Genomic DNA, 18,830 nt, shown 5'->3' with positions numbered 1-18,830 from the left:
ACCCAAGTACGAACAAGTATGGTGAAAACAGGGTAAGGTACCAAGTACCATGAATAACTTCGGCTGTCGATGGCCTAGCGAGACAATTGGCAACCTGTTGGAAAGGTCTTGGGGAGACCTATCTACCCTGAAAGTTTCATGAGGCTGAGTTGAAAGACCACGGAGATATTAGGTGATGATGGTCCAATTCGGGGACCAAGTCGCAGGAAATGGCACTTGACCAAAATCACCCTTGAAAGGTGATTACCGGCTGACCGGTAAGAGATAGCGACTTGTCGTAGAATATTTATATGTTGGACGTTGGAAGACGCAACTTTCATTATATGGGAGCAACCCGGTCAGGGTGCTCTAAGTCGGTCGTTTGGTCGGTTAATGATTTGGGCCGACCATGTGCTGTACCAGGTAGAGGTACCTTTCATGAATTATAACTCGGTCATTTCGCCACCGAGCGACAAGTTGCGTTGTGTTTTGGAATGATCTTAAGTGGGACTATCAAGGAAAAATACAAATAAAAAATCAGCTTGTCAATGGCCGAAGCTATTAGTGAAACATATAGCAAAATGGGTCCGAAAACGAATGAAATGGGACTTGGACCAAGAATAACGGCAAGTTAGAGACGAGTTAGCAAGTTGGCATAGAACAATTATATTTGGTGCATGGTATGACCAACAAAAAAGTATATGAGGCCAAGGTGCTGGCTGGCCTCCAAAGTGGAGATATGGGCGATTCAAAGTTTGTACCCAAGTACGAACAAGTATGGAAAAAACAGGGTAAGGTACCAAGTACCATTAATAACTTCGGCTGTAGATGGCCGAGCAAGACAAACGGCATACCGTTGGAAAGGTCTTGGGGAGTCCTATCTACCCTGAAAGTTTCATGAGGCTGAGTTGAAATACCACGGAGATATTAGGTGATGATGGTCCAATTCGGGGACCAAGTCGCAGGAAATGGCACTTGACCAAAATCACCCTTGAAAGGTGATTACCGGCTGACCGGTAAGAGATAGCGACTTGGCGTAGAATATTCATACGTTGGGCGGGTCGATACGCAACTTTCCTTATATGGAAGCAACCCGGTCAGGGTGCTCCAAGTCGGTCGTTTGGTCGGTTTATGGTTTGGGCCGACCACGTGGTGTACCAGGTTGAGGTACCTTTCATGAATTATAACTCGGTCAGTTTGCCACCGAGCGACAAGTTGCGGTTTGATTTGGAATGGTATTGAAAGGAACTATTACGGAAAAATACGAATGGAAAATCAGCATGTTGGTGGGCGAAGCTATTAGTGAAACATAGAGCAACAAGGGTCCAAAAACGAATGAAATGGGACTTGAACCAAGAATAACGGCAAGTTGGAGACGAGGTAGCAAGTTGGCGTAGAATATTTATAAACTGTGCATTATATGGCTAACAAAAAAGTATATGGGGACAATGCGGTAGCTGGCCCCCAAAGTGGAGATATGGGTGATTCATGTTTTGCACCCAAGTACGAACAAGTATGGTGAAAACAGGGTAAGGTACCAAGTACCATGAATAACTTCGGCTGTCGATGGCCGAGCAAGACAAACGGCATACCGTTGGAAAGGTCTTGGGGAGACCTATCTACCCTGAAAGTTTCATGAGGCTGAGTTGAAAGACCACGGAGATATTAGGTGATGATGGTCCAATTCGGGGACCAAGTCGCAGGAAATGGCACTTGACCAAAACCACCCTTGAAAGGTGATTACCGGCTGACCGGTAAGAGATAGCGACTTGGCGTAGAATATTCATACGTTGGGCGGGTCGAGACGCAACTTTCCTTATATGGAAGCAACCCGGTCAGGGTGCTCCAAGTCGGTCGTTTGGTCGGTTTATGGTTTGGGCCGACCACGTGGTGTACCAAGGTGAGGTACCTTTCATGAATTATAACTCGGTCAGTTTGCCACCGAGCGACAAGTTGCGGTGTGTTTTGGAATGGTCCTGAGTGGAACTATTAAGGAAAAATACGAACAGAAAATCAGCATGTTGGTGGGCGAAGCTATTAGTGAAACATAGAGCAACAAGGGTCCAAAAACGAATGAAATGGGACTTGAACCAAGAATAACGGCAAGTTGGAGACGAGGTAGCAAGTTGGCGTAGAATATTTATAAACTGTGCATAATATGACCAACAAAAAAGTATATGCGGACAAGGCGGTAGCTGGCCCCCAAAGTGGAGATATGGGTGATTCATGTTTTGCACCCAAGTACGAACAAGTATGGTGAAAACAGGGTAAGGTACCAAGTACCATGAATAACTTCGGCTGTCGATGGCCTAGCGAGACAATTGGCATATCGTTGGAAAGGTCTTGGGGAGACCTATCTACCCTGAAAGTTTCATGACGCTGAATTGAAAGACCACGGAGATATTAGGTGATGATGGTCCAATTCGGGGACCAATTCGCAGGAAATGGCACTTGACCAAAATCACCTTTGAAAGGTGAATACCGGCTGAACGGTAAGAGATAGCGACTTGGCGTAGAATATTCATACGTTGGGCGGGTCGAGACGCAACTTTCCTTATATGGAAGCAACCTGGTCAGGGTGCTCCAAGTCGGTCGTTTGGTCGGTTTATGGTTTGGGCCGACCACGTGGTGTACCAGGTTGAGGTACCTTTCATGAATTATAACTCGGTCAGTTTACCACCGAGCGACAAGTTGCGGTGTGTTTTGGAATGGTCCTGAGTGGAACTATTAAGGAAAAATACGAACAGAAAATCAGCGTGTTGGTGGGCGAAGCTATTAGTGAAACATAGAGCAACAAGGGTCCAAAAACGAATGAAATGGGACTTGAACCAAGAATAACGGCAAGTTGGAGACGAGGTAGCAAGTTGGCGTAGAATATTTATAAACTGTGCATTATATGGCTAACAAAAAAGTATATGGGGACAAGGCGGTAGCTGGCCCCCAAAGTGGAGATATGGGTGATTCATGTTTTGCACCCAAGTACGAACAAGTATGGTGAAAACAGGGTAAGGTACCAAGTACCATGAATAACTTCGGCTGTCGATGGCCGAGCGAGGCAAAGCGCATATCGTTGGAAAGGTCTTGGGGAGACCTATCTACCCTGAAAGTTTCATGAGGCTGAGTTGAAAGACCACGGAGATATTAGGTGATGATGGTCCAATTCGGGGACCAAGTCGCAGGAAATGGCACTTGACCAAAACCACCCTTGAAAGGTGATTACCGGCTGACCGGTAAGAGATAGCGACTTGGCGTAGAATATTCATACGTTGGGCGGGTAGAGACGCAACTTTCATTATATGGAAGCAACCCGGTCAGGGTGCTCCAAGTCGGTCGTTTGGTCGGTTTATGTTTTGGGCCGACCATGTGCTGTACCAGGTTGAGGTACCTTTCATGAATTATAACTCTGTCAGTTTTTCACCGAGCGACAAGTTTTGCTGTGATTTGGAATGGTTTTGAGTAAAACTATTACGGAAAAATACGAACAGAAAATCAGCATGTTGGTGGGCGAAGCTATTAGTGAAACATAGAGCAACAAAGGTCGAAAAACGAATGAAATGGGACTTGGACCAAGAATAGCGGCAAGTTGGAGACGAGGTAGCAAGTTGGCGTAGAATATTTATAAACTATGCATGATATGACCAACAAAAAAGTATATGGGGACAAGGCGGTAGCTGGCCCCCAAAGTGGAGATATGGGTGATTCATGTTTTGCACCCAAGTACGAACAAGTATGGTGAAAACAGGGTAAGGTACCAAGTACCATGAATAACTTCGGCTGTAGATGGCCTAGCGAGACAATTGGCATATCGTTGGAAAGGTATTGGGGAGACCTATCTACCCTGAAAGTTTCATGAGGCTGAGTTGAAAGACCACGGAGATATTAGGTGATGATGGTTCAATTCGGGGACCAAGTCGCAGGAAATGGCACTTGACCAAAATCACCCTTGAAAGGTGAATACCGGCTGAACGGTAAGAGATAGCGACTTGGCGTAGAATATTCATACGTTTGGCGGGTAAAGACGCAACTTTCATTATATCAGAGCAACCCGGTCAGGGTGCTCCAAGTCGGTCGTTTGGTCGGTTTATGGTTTTGGCCGATCACGTGGTGTACCAGGTTGAGGTACCTTTCATGAATTATAACTCGGTCAGTTTGCCACCGAGCGACGAGTTGCGGGGTGTTTTGGAATGGTTTTGGGTGGAACTATCGAGGAAAAATAAAAATAGAAAATCAGCTTGTCCATGGCCGAAGCTATTAGTGAATCATATAGCAAAATGGGTCCAAAAACGAACGAAATGGGATTTGGACCAAGAATAACGGCAAGTTGGAGAAGAGATAGCAAGTTGGCGTAGAACAATTATAAACTGTGCATGGTATGACCAACAAAAAAGTACATGTGGCCCAGGCGGTAGCTGGCCTCCAAAGTGGAGATATGGGTGATTCATGGTTTGCACCCAAGTATGGCAAAAACTGGTAGAGGTACCTTTCATGAATTATAACTCAGGCTGTATGGCACTTAGCGGGACGCTTGACTCTGGTATGAAATAGTCCTGAGTGGGACTATCAAGGAAAAATACGAACAAAAAATAACCATGTCCACGGACGAAGGTATTAGCGAAACTTAGAGCGAAATTGCGACCAAGTCGCTGGAAATGGCCCTTGAACCAAGTATACCGTCAAGGCGGTACGAGATAGCGAGTTGACGTAGAACATTTATAAGTTTGCCTTTACGAGACGAAAGTTTAGTTATATGGGGCCAACCCGCCCAGGGTTGTCCAAGTCGGTCATATGGCTGATCGAAATTTTCGACCAAGTACTGAGAAAACAGGGTAAGGTACCAAGTACCTCAAATAACTTCGGCTGTAGATGTCCGAGCGAAGCAAGCGGCATAGCGTTGGAAAGGTCTTGAAGTGCTCTAAACACCCTGAAAGTATGAGAACGCTATCTGGAAAACTCGTGGAGATATTAGCGAAACATAGGGCCCAAAAGATACCAAGTCGCAGGAAATGGGCCCTCCAAGAACACCCTAAAATCCCAATTACGGCTAAGTTGCAGGCCAGCTAGCGAAGTAAAATAATCTAGACATAACTAGAACACGTTGATGCGCAACTTTTTGAATCAGAACTTTTTTCGATATCTGGCCTCCAAAGGGGGGATATGGGCGATCCAAAGATTTTTCCAAGTTTCGGTACTTTTTACGGTATCGCTCATAGCTCCGGCTGTATGCAAGCAAATGACAATCTAAGACATGATTTGGAAAGGTATTGAGTAGTACTAACTTACGTTAGAACACAGCGAAGCGGTATCGGTTCATGGCAAGGCCGATATAAGCAGTCAAAAATGAAAAATGTTGACAAAATGAACAAAAATTACTTTGGTACGCGAATAGAGGCCAGGGATGAAGAGGTACGAAGGTGGTGAGGAAGAATTATAATTAGGGCTTGGTACGCTCTAAAAGTTTGCCGAAGATCGCAAAGCGATCAGACCCATAGAAAGTGGCCATTTGGGCCGAACAGTGCGTGCAAAGAGGTGAAAAAGCAAAAATTGCACTTTGATGGGCGATTTGCGGGGGGAAGGAGGGGTCGGAGGGGTAAATGTCTCATGGCCAAAAAGTCTTATCTCATCAAGATCTAAAACATTGCCGAAGACCGCAAAGCGCTAGCTCGCAATCGAAAAATCGCGATTTTGAAAATTTTCTAAGTGTTGGGCCCCCTAAGGAAAAGTAACAAAAATCACCTTTGGCCCCAATTTTGAGCATGAAGGAGTCGTTTCCGAGGCATGGTGTCTTCGGCAAAAAGTTTCATCTACTCGAGTACTTACGACTAGTCAAATAAAAAATTGAGAAACACAAACGGTATGGCTATGCCGAAGCTCGATACACCCGAAAAAATCAAAAAAAAGTCGAAAATGTCGAAAAATGAGAAAACCCTATATTCGTACTTTACTCGAGCCCTAAATATTGAAAAGTGAAACCCGCGATCGATTTGGAACAAAAAATTGACCTAGGCAAAGTTGTATGACGGTCCGCACCTTTGAAAAATCTGGTAAGTGTATTTTAGACAGACTCGAAAAAAGTCGCCCCGAGTCCCCTTACGTTGAAAATCCGAAATAGTCGAAATTGTTGAAAATGCTAAAAAGCCTCTTTTGGTGGTCCATGGCACCACTAGATATTGAAAAGTGAGGTCCGCGGCCAATCCGGAAGAAAAAGTTAGCTAGGCAAACTTGTATGTCGGTCGATACAAAAAACGGCTCGGTGAGTGTATTTTCGACAGGCTTCAAAAAACAATCCTTTCTCCATACAATTTCAATCGATTTTAAAAAATTCGAGATAGCGCTTTGAAGTCTTCGGCAATAATGTAGAAATCGGGTTTTTAAACACATTTTACTTTTGGGTTTTTTTCGATCCGTCGCTTGGTTCGCCCGCAATCGCGAGAAAACGAAAAAACACGTTTACAAAATTCGTCCGGAATTTTGTGATCGCCGTCCATACATTTTCGATCGATTTTTAAAATTTCGAGATAGCGCTTTGGTGTCTTCGGCAATAATGTAGAAATCGGGTTTTTAAACACATTTTACTTTTGGGTTTTTTTCGATCCGACGCTTAGTTCGCCCGCAATCGCGAGAAAACGAAAAAACACGTTTACAAAATTCGTCCGGAATTTTGTGATCGCCGTCCATACATTTTCGATCGATTTTTAAAATTTCGAGATAGCGCTTTGGTGTCTTCGGCAATAATGTAGAAATCGGGTTTTTAAACACATTTTACTTTTGGGTTTTTTTTCGATTCGACGCTTAGTTCGCCCGCAATTAAGAGAAAACGGAAAAACACGTTTACAAAATTCTGGACGAATTTTGTGAACGCCGTCCATACATTTTCGATCGATTTTTAAAATTTCGAGATAGCGCTTTGGTGTCTTCGGCAATAATGTAGAAATCGGGTTTTTAAACACATTTTACTTTTGGGTTTTTTTCGATCCGACGCTTAGTTCGCCCGCAATTGAGAGAAAACGGAAAAACACGTTTACAAAATTCGTCCGGAATTTTGTGATCGCCGTCCATACATTTTCGATCGATTTTTAAAATTTCGAGATAGCGCTTTGGTGTCTTCGGCAATAATGTAGAAATCGGGTTTTTAAACACATTTTACTTTTGGGTTTTTTTCGATCCGACGCTTAGTTCGCCCGCAATTGAGAGAAAACGGAAAAACACGTTTACAAAATTCCTGACGAATTTTGTGAACGCCGTCCATACATTTTCGATCGATTTTTAAAATTTCGAGATAGCGCTTTGGTGTCTTCGGCAATAATGTAGAAATCGGGTTTTTAAACACATTTTACTTTTGGGTTTTTTTCGATCCGACGCTTAGTTCGCCCGCAATTGAGAGAAAACGGAAAAACACGTTTACAAAATTCCGGACGAATTTTGTGAACGCCGTCCATACATTTTCGATCGATTTTTAAAATTTCGAGATAGCGCTTTGGTGTCTTCGGCAATAATGTAGAAATCGGGTTTTTAAACACATTTTACTTTTGGGTTTTTTTCGATCCGACGCTTAGTTCGCCCGCAATTGAGAGAAAACGGAAAAACACGTTTACAAAATTCCGGACGAATTTTGTGATCGCCGTCCATACATTTTCGATCGATTTTCAAAATTTCGAGATAGCGCTTTGGTGTCTTCGGCAATAATGTAGAAATCGGGTTTTTAAACACATTTTACTTTTGGGTTTTTTTCGATCCGACGCTTAGTTCGCCCGCAATTGAGAGAAAACGGAAAAACACGTTTACAAAATTCGTCCGGAATTGTGTGAACGCTCTCCATACATTTTCACCTTTGGGTCGTGAATACCGGCTGACCGATAAGAGATAGCGACTTGTCGTAGAATATTTATATGTTGGACGTTGGAAGACGCAACTTTCATTATATGGGAGCAACCCGGTCAGGGTGCTCCAAGTCGGTCGTTTGGTCGGTTTATGGTTTGGGCCGACCATGTGCTGTAGCAGGTAGAGGTACCTTTCATGAATTATAACTCGGTCAGTTTGCCACCGAGCGACAAGTTGCGGTATGATTTGGAATGGTATTGAAAGGAACTATTACGAAAAAATACGAATAGAAAATCAGCATGTTGGTGGGCGAAGCTATTAGTGAAACTTGCGACAACAACGGACTCCGAACCAAGAATAACGGCAAGTTGGAGACGAGGTAGCAAGTTGGCGTAGAATATTTATAAACTGTGCATAATATGACCAACAAAAAAATATATGGGGCCAAGGCGCTGGCTGGCCTCCAAAAAGGTGAATTGGGCGATACAAAGTGTGTACCCAAGTGCGAACAAGTATGGAAAAAACAGGGTAAGGTACCAAGTACCATGAATAACTTCGGCTGTAGGTGGCCTAGCGAGGCAAATGACATACCGTTGGACAGGTCTTGGGGAGACCTATCTACCTTGAAAGTTTCATGGGGCTGAATTGAAAGACCACGGAGATATTAGGTGATGATGGTCCAATTCGGGGACCAAGTCGCAGGAAATGGCACTTGACCAAAACCACCCTTGAAAGGTGATTACCGGCTGACCGGTGAGAGATAGCGACTTGGCGTAGAATATTCATACGTTTGGCAGGTAATTACGCAACTTTCATTATATGGGAGCAACCCGATCAGGGTGCTCCAAGTCGGTCGTTTGGTCGGTTTATGTTTTGGGCCGACCATGTGCTGTACCAGGTTGAGGTACCTTTCATGAATTATAACTCGGTCAGTTTTTCACCGAGCGACAAGTTACGCTGTGATTTGGAATGGTATTGAGTAAAACTATTACGGAAAAATACGAACAGAAAACCAGCATGTTGGTGGGCGAAGCTATTAGTGAAACATAGAGCAACAAAGGTCCAAAAACGAATGAAATGGGACTTGGACCAAGAATAGCGGCAAGTTGGAGACGAGGTAGCAAGTTGGCGTAGAATATTTATAAACTGTGCATAATATGACCAACAAAAAAGTATACGGGGACAAGGCGGTAGCTGGCCCCCAAAGTGGAGAGATGGGTGATTCATGTTTTGCACCCAAGTACGAACAAGTATGGTGAAAACAGGGTAAGGTACCAAGTACCATGAATAACTTCGGCTGTCGATGGCCTAGCGAGACAATTGGCATATCGTTGGAAAGGTCTTGGGGAGACCTATCTACCCTGAAAGTTTCATGTCGCTGAATTGAAAGACCACGGAGATATTAGGTGATGATGGTCCAATTCGGGGACCAAGTCGCAGGAAATGGCACTTGACCAAAATCACCCTTGAAAGATGAATACCGGCTGACCGGTAAGAGATAGCGACTTGTCGTAGAATATTTATATGTTGGACGTTGGAAGACGCAACTTTCATTATATGGGAGCAACCCGGTCAGGGTGCTCCAAGTCGGTCGTTTGGTCGGTTTATGATTTGGGCCGACCATGTGCTGTACCAGGTAGAGGTACCTTTCATGAATTATAACTCGGTCAGTTTTTCACCGAGCGACAAGTTACGCTGTGATTTGGAATGGTCTTGAGTAAAACTATTACGGAAAAATACGAATAGAAAATCAGCATGTTGGTGGGCGAAGCTATTAGTGAAACATATAGCAAAATGGGTCCGAAAACGAATGAAATGGGACTTGGACCAAGAATAACCGCAAGTTGTAGACGAGGTAGCAAGTTGGCGTAGAATATTTATAAACTGTGCATAATATGACCAACAAAAAAGTATATGGGGACAAGGCGGTAGCTGGCCTCCAAAGTGGAGATATGGGTGATTCATGTTTTGCACCCAAGTACGAACAAGTATGGTAAAAACAGGGTAAGGTACCAAGTACCATTAATAACTTCGGCTGTAGATGGCCTAGCGAGACAATTTCTATATCGTTGGAAAGGTCTTGGGGAGACCTATCTACCCTGAAAGTTTCATGAGGCTGAGTGGAAAGACCACGGAGATATTAGGTGATGATGGTCCAATTCGGGGACCAAGTCGCAGGAAATGGCACTTGACCAAAATCACCCTTGAAAGATGAATACTGGCTGACCGGTAAGAGATAGCGACTTGTCGTAGAATATTTATATGTTGGACGTTGGAAGACGCAACTTTCATTATATGGGAGCAACCCGGTCAGGGTGCTCCAAGTCGGTCGTTTGGTCGGTTTATGATTTGGGCCGACCATGTGCTGTACCAGGTAGAGGTACCTTTCATGAATTATAACTCGGTCAGTTTTTCACCGAGCGACAAGTTACGCTGTGATTTGGAATGGTATTGAGTAAAACTATTACGGAAAAATACGAATAGAAAATCAGCATGTTGGTGGGCGAAGCTATTAGTGAAACATAGAGCAACAAGGGTCCAAAAACGAATGAAATGGGACTTGAACCAAGAATAACGGCAAGTTGGAGACGAGGTAGCAAGTTGGCGTAGAATATTTATAAATTGTGCATAATATAACCAACAAAAAAGTATATGGGGACAAGGCGGTAGCTGGCCCCCAAAGTGGAGATATGGGTGATCCATGTTTTGCACCCAAGTACGAACAAGTATGGTGAAAACAGGGTAAGGTACCAAGTACCATGAAAAACTTCGGCTGTCGATGGCCTAGCGAGACAATTGGCATATCGTTGGAAAGGTCTTGGGGAGACCTATCTACCCTGAAAGTTTCATGACGCTGAATTGAAAGACCACGGAGATATTAGGTGATGATGGTCCAATTCGGGGACCAAGTCGCAGGAAATGGCACTTGACCAAAATCACCATTGGAAGGTGAATACCGGCTTACCGGTAAGAGATAGCGACTTGGCGTAGAATATTCATACGTTTGACAGGTAAGGACGCAACTTTCATTATATGGGAGCAACCCGGTCAGGGCGCTCCAAGTCGGTCGTTTGATCGGTTTATGGTTTGGGCCGATCACGTGGTGCACCAGGTAGAGGTACCTTTCATGAATTATAACTCGGTCAGTTTTTCACCGAGCGACAAGTTGTGCTGTGATTTGGAATTGTCTTGAGTAAAACTATTACGGAAAAATACGAACAGAAAATCAGCATGTTGGTGGGCGAAGCTATTAGTGAAACATAGAGCAACAAAGGTCCAAAAACGAATGAAATGGGACTTGGACCAAGAATAGCGGCAAGTTGGAGACGAGGTAGCAAGTTGGCGTAGAATATTTATAAACTGTGCATTATATGGCCAACAAAAAAGTATATGGGGACAAGGCGGTAGCTGGCCCCCAAAGTGGAGATATGGGTGATTCATGTTTTGCACCCAAGTACGAACAAGTATGGTAAAAACAGGGTAAGGTACCAAGAACCATAAATAACTTCGGCTGTAGATGGCCTAGCGAAACAAACGGCATATCGTTGGAAAGGTCTTGAGGAGACCTATCTACCCTGAAAGTTTCATGAGGCTGAGTTGAAAGACCACGGAGATATTAGGTGATGATGGTCCAATTCGGGGACCAAGTCGCAGGAAATGGCACTTGACCAAAATCACCCTTGAAAGGTGAATACCGGCTGACCGGTAAGAGATAGCGACTTGTCGTAGAATATTTATATGTTGGACGTTGGAAGACGCAACTTTCATTGTATGGGAGCAACCCGGTCAGGGTGCTCCAAGTCGGTCGTTTGGTCGGTTTATGGTTTGGGCCGACCATGTGCTGTAGCAGGTAGAGGTATCTTTCATGAATTATAACTCGGTCAGTTTACCACCGAGCGACAAGTCACGGTATGATTTGGAATGGTCCTGAGTGAAACTATTACGGAAAAATACAAACAGAAAATCAGCATGTTGGTGGGCGAAGCTATTAGTGAAACATAGAGCAACAAGGGTCCAAAAACGAATGAAATGGGACTTGGACCAAGAATAACGGCAAGTTGGAGACGAGTTAGCAAGTTGGCGTAGAATATTTATAAACTGTGCATAATATGACCAATAAAAAAGTATATGGGGACAAGGCGGTAGCTGGCCTCCAAAGTGGAGATATGTGTGATTCATGGTTTGCACCCAAGTACGAACAAGTATGGTGAAAACAGGGTAAGGTACCAAGTACCATGAATAACTTCGGCTGTCGATGGCCGAGCGAGACAATTTGCATATCGTTGGAAAGGTCTTGGGGAGACCTATCTACCCTGAAAGTTTCATGAGGCTGAGTTGAAAGACCACGGAGATATTAGGTGATGATGGTCCAATTCGGGGACCAAGTCGCAGGAAATGGCACTTGACCAAAACCACCCTTGAAAGGTGATTACCGGCTGACCGGTAAGAGATAGCGACTTGGCGTAGAATATTCATACGTTGGGCGGGTAGAGACGCAACTTTCATTATATGGGAGCAACCCGGTCAGGGTGCTCCAAGTCGGTCGTTTGGTCGGTTTATGGTTTGGGCCGACCATGTGCTGTACCAGGTAGAGGTACCTTTCATGAATTATAACTCGGTCAGTTTGCCACCGAGCGACAAGTTACGCTGTGATTTGGAATGGTCTTGAAAGGAACTATTACGGAAAAATACGAATTGAAAATCAGCATGTTGGTGGGCGAAGCTATTAGTGAAACATAGAGCAACAAAGGTCCAAAAATGAATGAAATGGGACTTGGACCAAGAATAACGGCAAGTTGGAGACGAGGTAGCAAGTTGGCGTAGAATATTTATAAACTGTGCATAATATGACCAATAAAAAAGTATATGGGGACAAGGCGGTAGCTGGCCTCCAAAGTGGAGATATGGGTGATTCATGTTTTGCACCCAAGTACGAACAAGTATGGTGAAAACAGGGTAAGGTACCAAGTACCATGAATAACTTCGGCTGTCGATGGCCTAGCGAGACAATTGGCATATCGTTGGAAAGGTCTTGGGGAGACCTATCTACCCTGAAAGTTTCATGAGGCTGAGTTGAAAGACCACGGAGATATTAGGTGATGATAGTCCAATTCGGGGACCAAGTCGCAGGAAATGGCACTTGACCAAAATCACCTTTGAAAGGTGAATACCGGCTGACCGGTGAGAGATAGCGACTTGGCGTAGAATATTCATACGTTGGGCGGGTATAGATGCAAATTTTATTATATGGGAGCAACCCGATCAGGGTGCTCCAAGTCGGTCGTTTGGTCGGTTTATGATTTGGGCCGACCATGTGCTGTACCAGGTAGAGGTACCTTTCATGAATTATAACTCGGTCAGTTGGCCACCGAGCGACAAGTTGCGTTGTGTTTTGGAATGGTCCTGAGTGGAACTATTAGGGAAAAATACGAACAGAAAATCAGCTTGTCAATGGCCGAAGCTATTAGTGAAACATATAGCAAAATGGGTCCGAAAACGAACGAAATGGGACTTGGACCAAGAATAACGGCAAGTTGGAGAAGAGATAGCAAGTTGGCGTAGAATATTTATAAACTGTGCATGGTATGACCAACAAAAAAGTATATATGGCCCAGGCGGTAGCTGGCCCCCAAAGTGGAGATATGGGTGATTCATGTTTTGCACCCAAGTACGAACAAGTATGGTGAAAACAGGGTAAGGTACCAAGTACCATGAATAACTTCGGCTGTGGATGGCCTAGCGAGGCGAATCACATACCGTTGGAAAGGTCTTGGGGAGACCTATCTACCCTAAAAGTTTCATGAGGCTGAGTTGAAAGACCACGGAGATATTAGGTGATGATGGTCCAATTCGGGGACCAAGTCGCAGGAAATGGCACTTGACCAAAATCACCTTTGAAAGGTGATTACCGGCTGACCGGTAAGAGATAGCGACTTGGCGTAGAATATTCATACGTTGGGTGGGTATAGACGCAAATTTCATTATATGGGAGCAACCCGATCAGGGTGCTGCAAGTCGGTCGTTTGGTCGGTTTATGTTTTGGGCCGACCATGTGCTGTACCAGGTAGAGGTACCTTTCATGAATTATAACTCGGTCAGTTTGCCACCGAGCGACGAGTTGCGGGGTGTTTTGGAATGGTCTTGAGTGGAACTATCAAGGAAAAATAAAAATAGAAAATCAGCTTGTCCATGGCCGAAGCTATTAGTGAATCATATAGCAAAATGGGTCCAAAAACGAACGAAATGGGACTTGTACCAAGAATAACGGCAAGTTGGAGAAGAGATAGCAAGTTGGCGTAGAACAATTATAAACTGTGCATGGTATGACCAACAAAAAAGTATATCGGGCCAAGGCGGTAGCTGGCCTCCAAAGTGGAGATATGGGTGATTCATGGCTTGCACCCAAGTATGGCAAAAACTGGTAGAGGTACCTTTCATGAATTATAACTCAGGCTGTATGGCACTTAGCGGGACGCTTGACTCTGGTATGGAATAGTCCTGAGTGGGACTATCAAGGAAAAATACGAACAAAAAATAACCATGTCCACGGACGAAGGTATTAGCGAAACTTAGAGCGAAATTGCGACCAAAACGCTGGAAATGGCCCTTGAACCAAGTATACCGTCAAGGCGGTACGAGATAGCGAGTTGACGTAGAACATTTATAAGTTTGCCTTTACGAGACAAAAGTTTAGTTATATGGGGTCAACCCGCCCAGGGTTGTCCAAGTCGGTCATATGGCTGATCGAAATTTTCGACCAAGTACTGAGAAAACAGGGTAAGGTACCAAGTACCTCGAATAACTTCGGCTGTAGATGTCCGAGCGAAGCAAACGGCATAGCGTTGGAAAGGTCTTGAAGTGCTCTAAACACCCTGAAAGTATGAGAACGCTATCTGGAAAACTCGTGGAGATATTAGCGAAACATAGGGCCCAAAAGATACCAAGTCGCAGGAAATGGGCCCTCCAAGAACACCCTAAAATCCCAATTACGGCTAAGTTGCAGGCCAGCTAGCGAAGTGAAATGTTCTAGACATAACTAGAACACGTTGATGCGCAACTTTTTGAATCAGAACTTTTTTCGATATCTGGCCCCCAAAGGGGGGATATGGGCGATCAAACGATTTTTCCAAGTTTCGGTACTTTTTACGGTATCGCTCATAGCTCCGGCTGTACGCAAGCAAATGGCAACCTAAGATATGATTTGGAAGGTAAAGAGTAGTACTAACTTACGTTAGAACACAGCGAAGCGCTATCGGTTCATGGCAAGGCCGATATAAGCAGTCAAAAATGAAAAATGTTGACAAAATGAACAAAAATTACCTTGGTACGCGAATAGTGGCCAGGGATGAAGAGGTACGAAGGTGGTGGGGAATAATTATAATTAGGAATTGGTACGATCTATAAGTTTGCCAAAGACCGCAAAGCGCTCAGACCCATAGAAAGTGGCCATTTGGGCCGAACAGTGCGTGCAAAGAGGTGAAAAAGCAAAAATTGCACTTTGATGGGCGATTTGCGGGGGGAAGGAGGGGTCGGAGGGGTAAATGTCTCATGGCCAAAAAGTCTTATCTCATCAAGATCTAAAACATTGCCGAAGACCGCAAAGCGCTAGCTCGCAATCGAAAAATCGCGATTTTGAAAATTTTCTAAGTGTTGGGCCCCCTAAGGAAAAGTAACAAAAATCACCTTTGGCCCCAATTTTGAGCATGAAGGAGTCGTTTCCGAGGCATGGTGTCTTCGGCAAAAAGTTTCATCTACTCGAGTACTTACGACTAGTCAAATAAAAAATTGAGAAACACAAACGGTATGGCTATGCCGAAGCTCGATACACCCGAAAAAATCAAAAAAAAGTCGAAAATGTCGAAAAATGAGAAAACCCTATATTCGTACTCTACTCGAGCCCTAAATATTGAAAAGTGAAACCCGCGATCGATTTGGAACAAAAAATTGACCTAGGCAAAAATGTATGACGTTCCGCACCTTTGAAAAATCTGGTAAGTGTATTTTAGACAGACTCGAAAAAAGTCGCCCCGAGTCCCCTTACGTTGAAAATCCGAAAAAGTCGAAATTGTTGAAAATGTTAAAAAGCCTCTTTTGGTGGTCCATGGCACCACTAGATATTGAAAAGTGAGGTCCGCGGCCAATCCGGAAGAAAAAGTTAGCTAGGCAAACTTGTATGTCGGTCGATACAAAAAACGGCTCGGTGAGTGTATTTTCGACAGGCTTCAAAAAACAATCCTTTCTCCATACAATTTCAATCGATTTTTAAAATTTCGAGATAGCGCTTTGGTGTCTTCGGCAATAATGTAGAAATCGGGTTTTTAAACACATTTTACTTTTGGGTTTTTTTCGATCCGTCGCTTGGTTCGCCCGCAATCGCGAGAAAACGAAAAAACACGTTTACAAAATTCGTCCGGAATTTTGTGATCGCCGTCCATACATTTTCGATCGATTTTTAAAATTTCGAGATAGCGCTTTGGTGTCTTCGGCAATAATGTAGAAATCGGGTTTTTAAACACATTTTACTTTTGGGTTTTTTTCGATCCGTCGCTTGGTTCGCCCGCAATCGCGAGAAAACGAAAAAACACGTTTACAAAATTCGTCCGGAATTTTGTGATCGCCGTCCATACATTTTCGATCGATTTTTAAAATTTCGAGATAGCGCTTTGGTGTCTTCGGCAATAATGTAGAAATCGGGTTTTTAAACACATTTTACTTTTGGGTTTTTTTCGATCCGTCGCTTGGTTCGCCCGCAATCGCGAGAAAACGAAAAAACACGTTTACAAAATTCCGGACGAATTTTGTGAACGCCGTCCATACATTTTCGATCGATTTTTAAAATTTCGAGATAGCGCTTTGGTGTCTTCGGCAATAATGTAGAAATCGGGTTTTTAAACACATTTTACTTTTGGGTTTTTTTCGATCCGTCGCTTGGTTCGCCCGCAATCGCGAGAAAACGAAAAAACACGTTTACAAAATTCGTCCGGAATTTTGTGATCGCCGTCCATACATTTTCGATCGATTTTTAAAATTTCGAGATAGCGCTTTGGTGTCTTCGGCAATAATGTAGAAATCGGGTTTTTAAACACATTTTACTTTTGGGTTTTTTTCGATCCGTCGCTTGGTTCGCCCGCAATCGCGAGAAAACGAAAAAACACGTTTACAAAATTCCGGACGAATTTTGTGAACGCCGTCCATACATTTTCGATCGATTTTTAAAATTTCGAGATAGCGCTTTGGTGTCTTCGGCAATAATGTAGAAATCGGGTTTTTAAACACATTTTACTTTTGGGTTTTTTTCGATCCGTCGCTTGGTTCGCCCGCAATCGCGAGAAAACGAAAAAACACGTTTACAAAATTCCGGACGAATTTTGTGAACGCCGTCCATACATTTTCGATCGATTTTTAAAATTTCGAGATAGCGCTTTGGTGTCTTCGGCAATAATGTAGAAATCGGGTTTTTAAACACATTTTACTTTTGGGTTTTTTTCGATCCGTCGCTTGGTTCGCCCGCAATCGCGAGAAAACGAAAAAACACGTTTACAAAATTCCGGACGAATTTTGTGAACGCCGTCCATACATTTTCGATCGATTTTTAAAATTTCGAGATAGCGCTTTGGTGTCTTCGGCAATAATGTAGAAATCGGGTTTTTAAACACATTTTTCTTTTGGGTTTTTTTCGATCCGTCGCTTGGTTCGCCCGCAATCGCGAGAAAACGAAAAAACACGTTTACAAAATTCGTCCGGAATTGTGTGAACGCTCTCCATACATTTTCACCTTTGGGTCGTGAATACCGGCTGACCGATAAGAGATAGCGACTTGTCGTAGAATATTTATATGTTGGACGTTGGAAGACGCAACTTTCATTATATGGGAGCAACCCGGTCAGGGTGCTCCAAGTCGGTCGTTTGGTCGGTTTATGGTTTGGGCCGACCATGTGCTGTAGCAGGTAGAGGTACCTTTCATGAATTATAACTCGGTCAGTTTGCCATCGACCGACAAGTCACGGTGTGATTTAGAATGGTCTTGATTGGAACTATTACGGAAAAATACGAATAGAAAATCAGCATGTTGGTGGGCGAAGCTATTAGTGAAACATAGAGCAACAAGGGTCCAAAAACGAATGAAATGGGACTTGGACCAAGAATAACGGCAAGTTGGAGACGAGGTAGCAAGTTGGCGTAGAATATTTATAAATTGTGCATAATATGACCAACAAAAAAGTATATGGGGACAAGGCGGTAGCTGGCCCCCAAAGTGGAGATATGGGTGATTCATGTTTTGCACCCAAGTACGAACAAGTATGGTGAAAACAGGGTAAGGTACCAAGTACCATGAATAACTTCGGCTGTCGATGGCCGAGCGAGGCAAAGCGCATATCGTTGGAAAGGTCTTGGGGAGACCTATCTACCCTGAAAGTTTCATGAGGCTGAGTTGAAAGACCACGGAGATATTAGGTGATGATGGTCCAATTCGGGGACCAAGTCGCAGGAAATGGCACTTGACCAAAACCACCCTTGAAAGGTGATTACCGGCTGACCGGTAAGAGATAGCGACTTGGCGTAGAATATTCATACGTTGGGCGGGTCGAGACGCAACTTTCCTTATATGGAAGCAACCCGGTCAGGGTGCTCCAAGTCGGTCGTTTGGTCGGTTTATGGTTTGGGCCGACCACGTGGTGTACCAAGGTGAGGTACCTTTCATGAATTATAACTCGGTCAGTTTGCCACCGAGCGACAAGTTGCGGTGTGTTTTGGAATGGTCCTGAGTGGAACTATTAAGGAAAAATACGAACAGAAAATCAGCATGTTGGTGGGCGAAGCTATTAGTGAAACATAGAGCAACAAGGGTCCAAAAACGAATGAAATGGGACTTGAACCAAGAATAACGGCAAGTTGGAGACGAGGTAGCAAGTTGGCGTAGAATATTTATAAACTGTGCATAATATGACCAACAAAAAAGTATATGGGGACAAGGCGGTAGCTGGCCCCCAAAGTGGAGATATGGGTGATTCATGTTTTGCACCCAAGTACGA

This window comes from Anopheles ziemanni (assembly GCF_943734765.1).
Source record: "Anopheles ziemanni chromosome X unlocalized genomic scaffold, idAnoZiCoDA_A2_x.2 X_unloc_2, whole genome shotgun sequence".
NCBI classification, from domain to species: Eukaryota; Metazoa; Arthropoda; class Insecta; order Diptera; family Culicidae; genus Anopheles; species Anopheles ziemanni.
The sequence above is the reverse complement of the archived record's forward strand: the minus strand, read 5'-3'. Positions refer to the sequence as shown.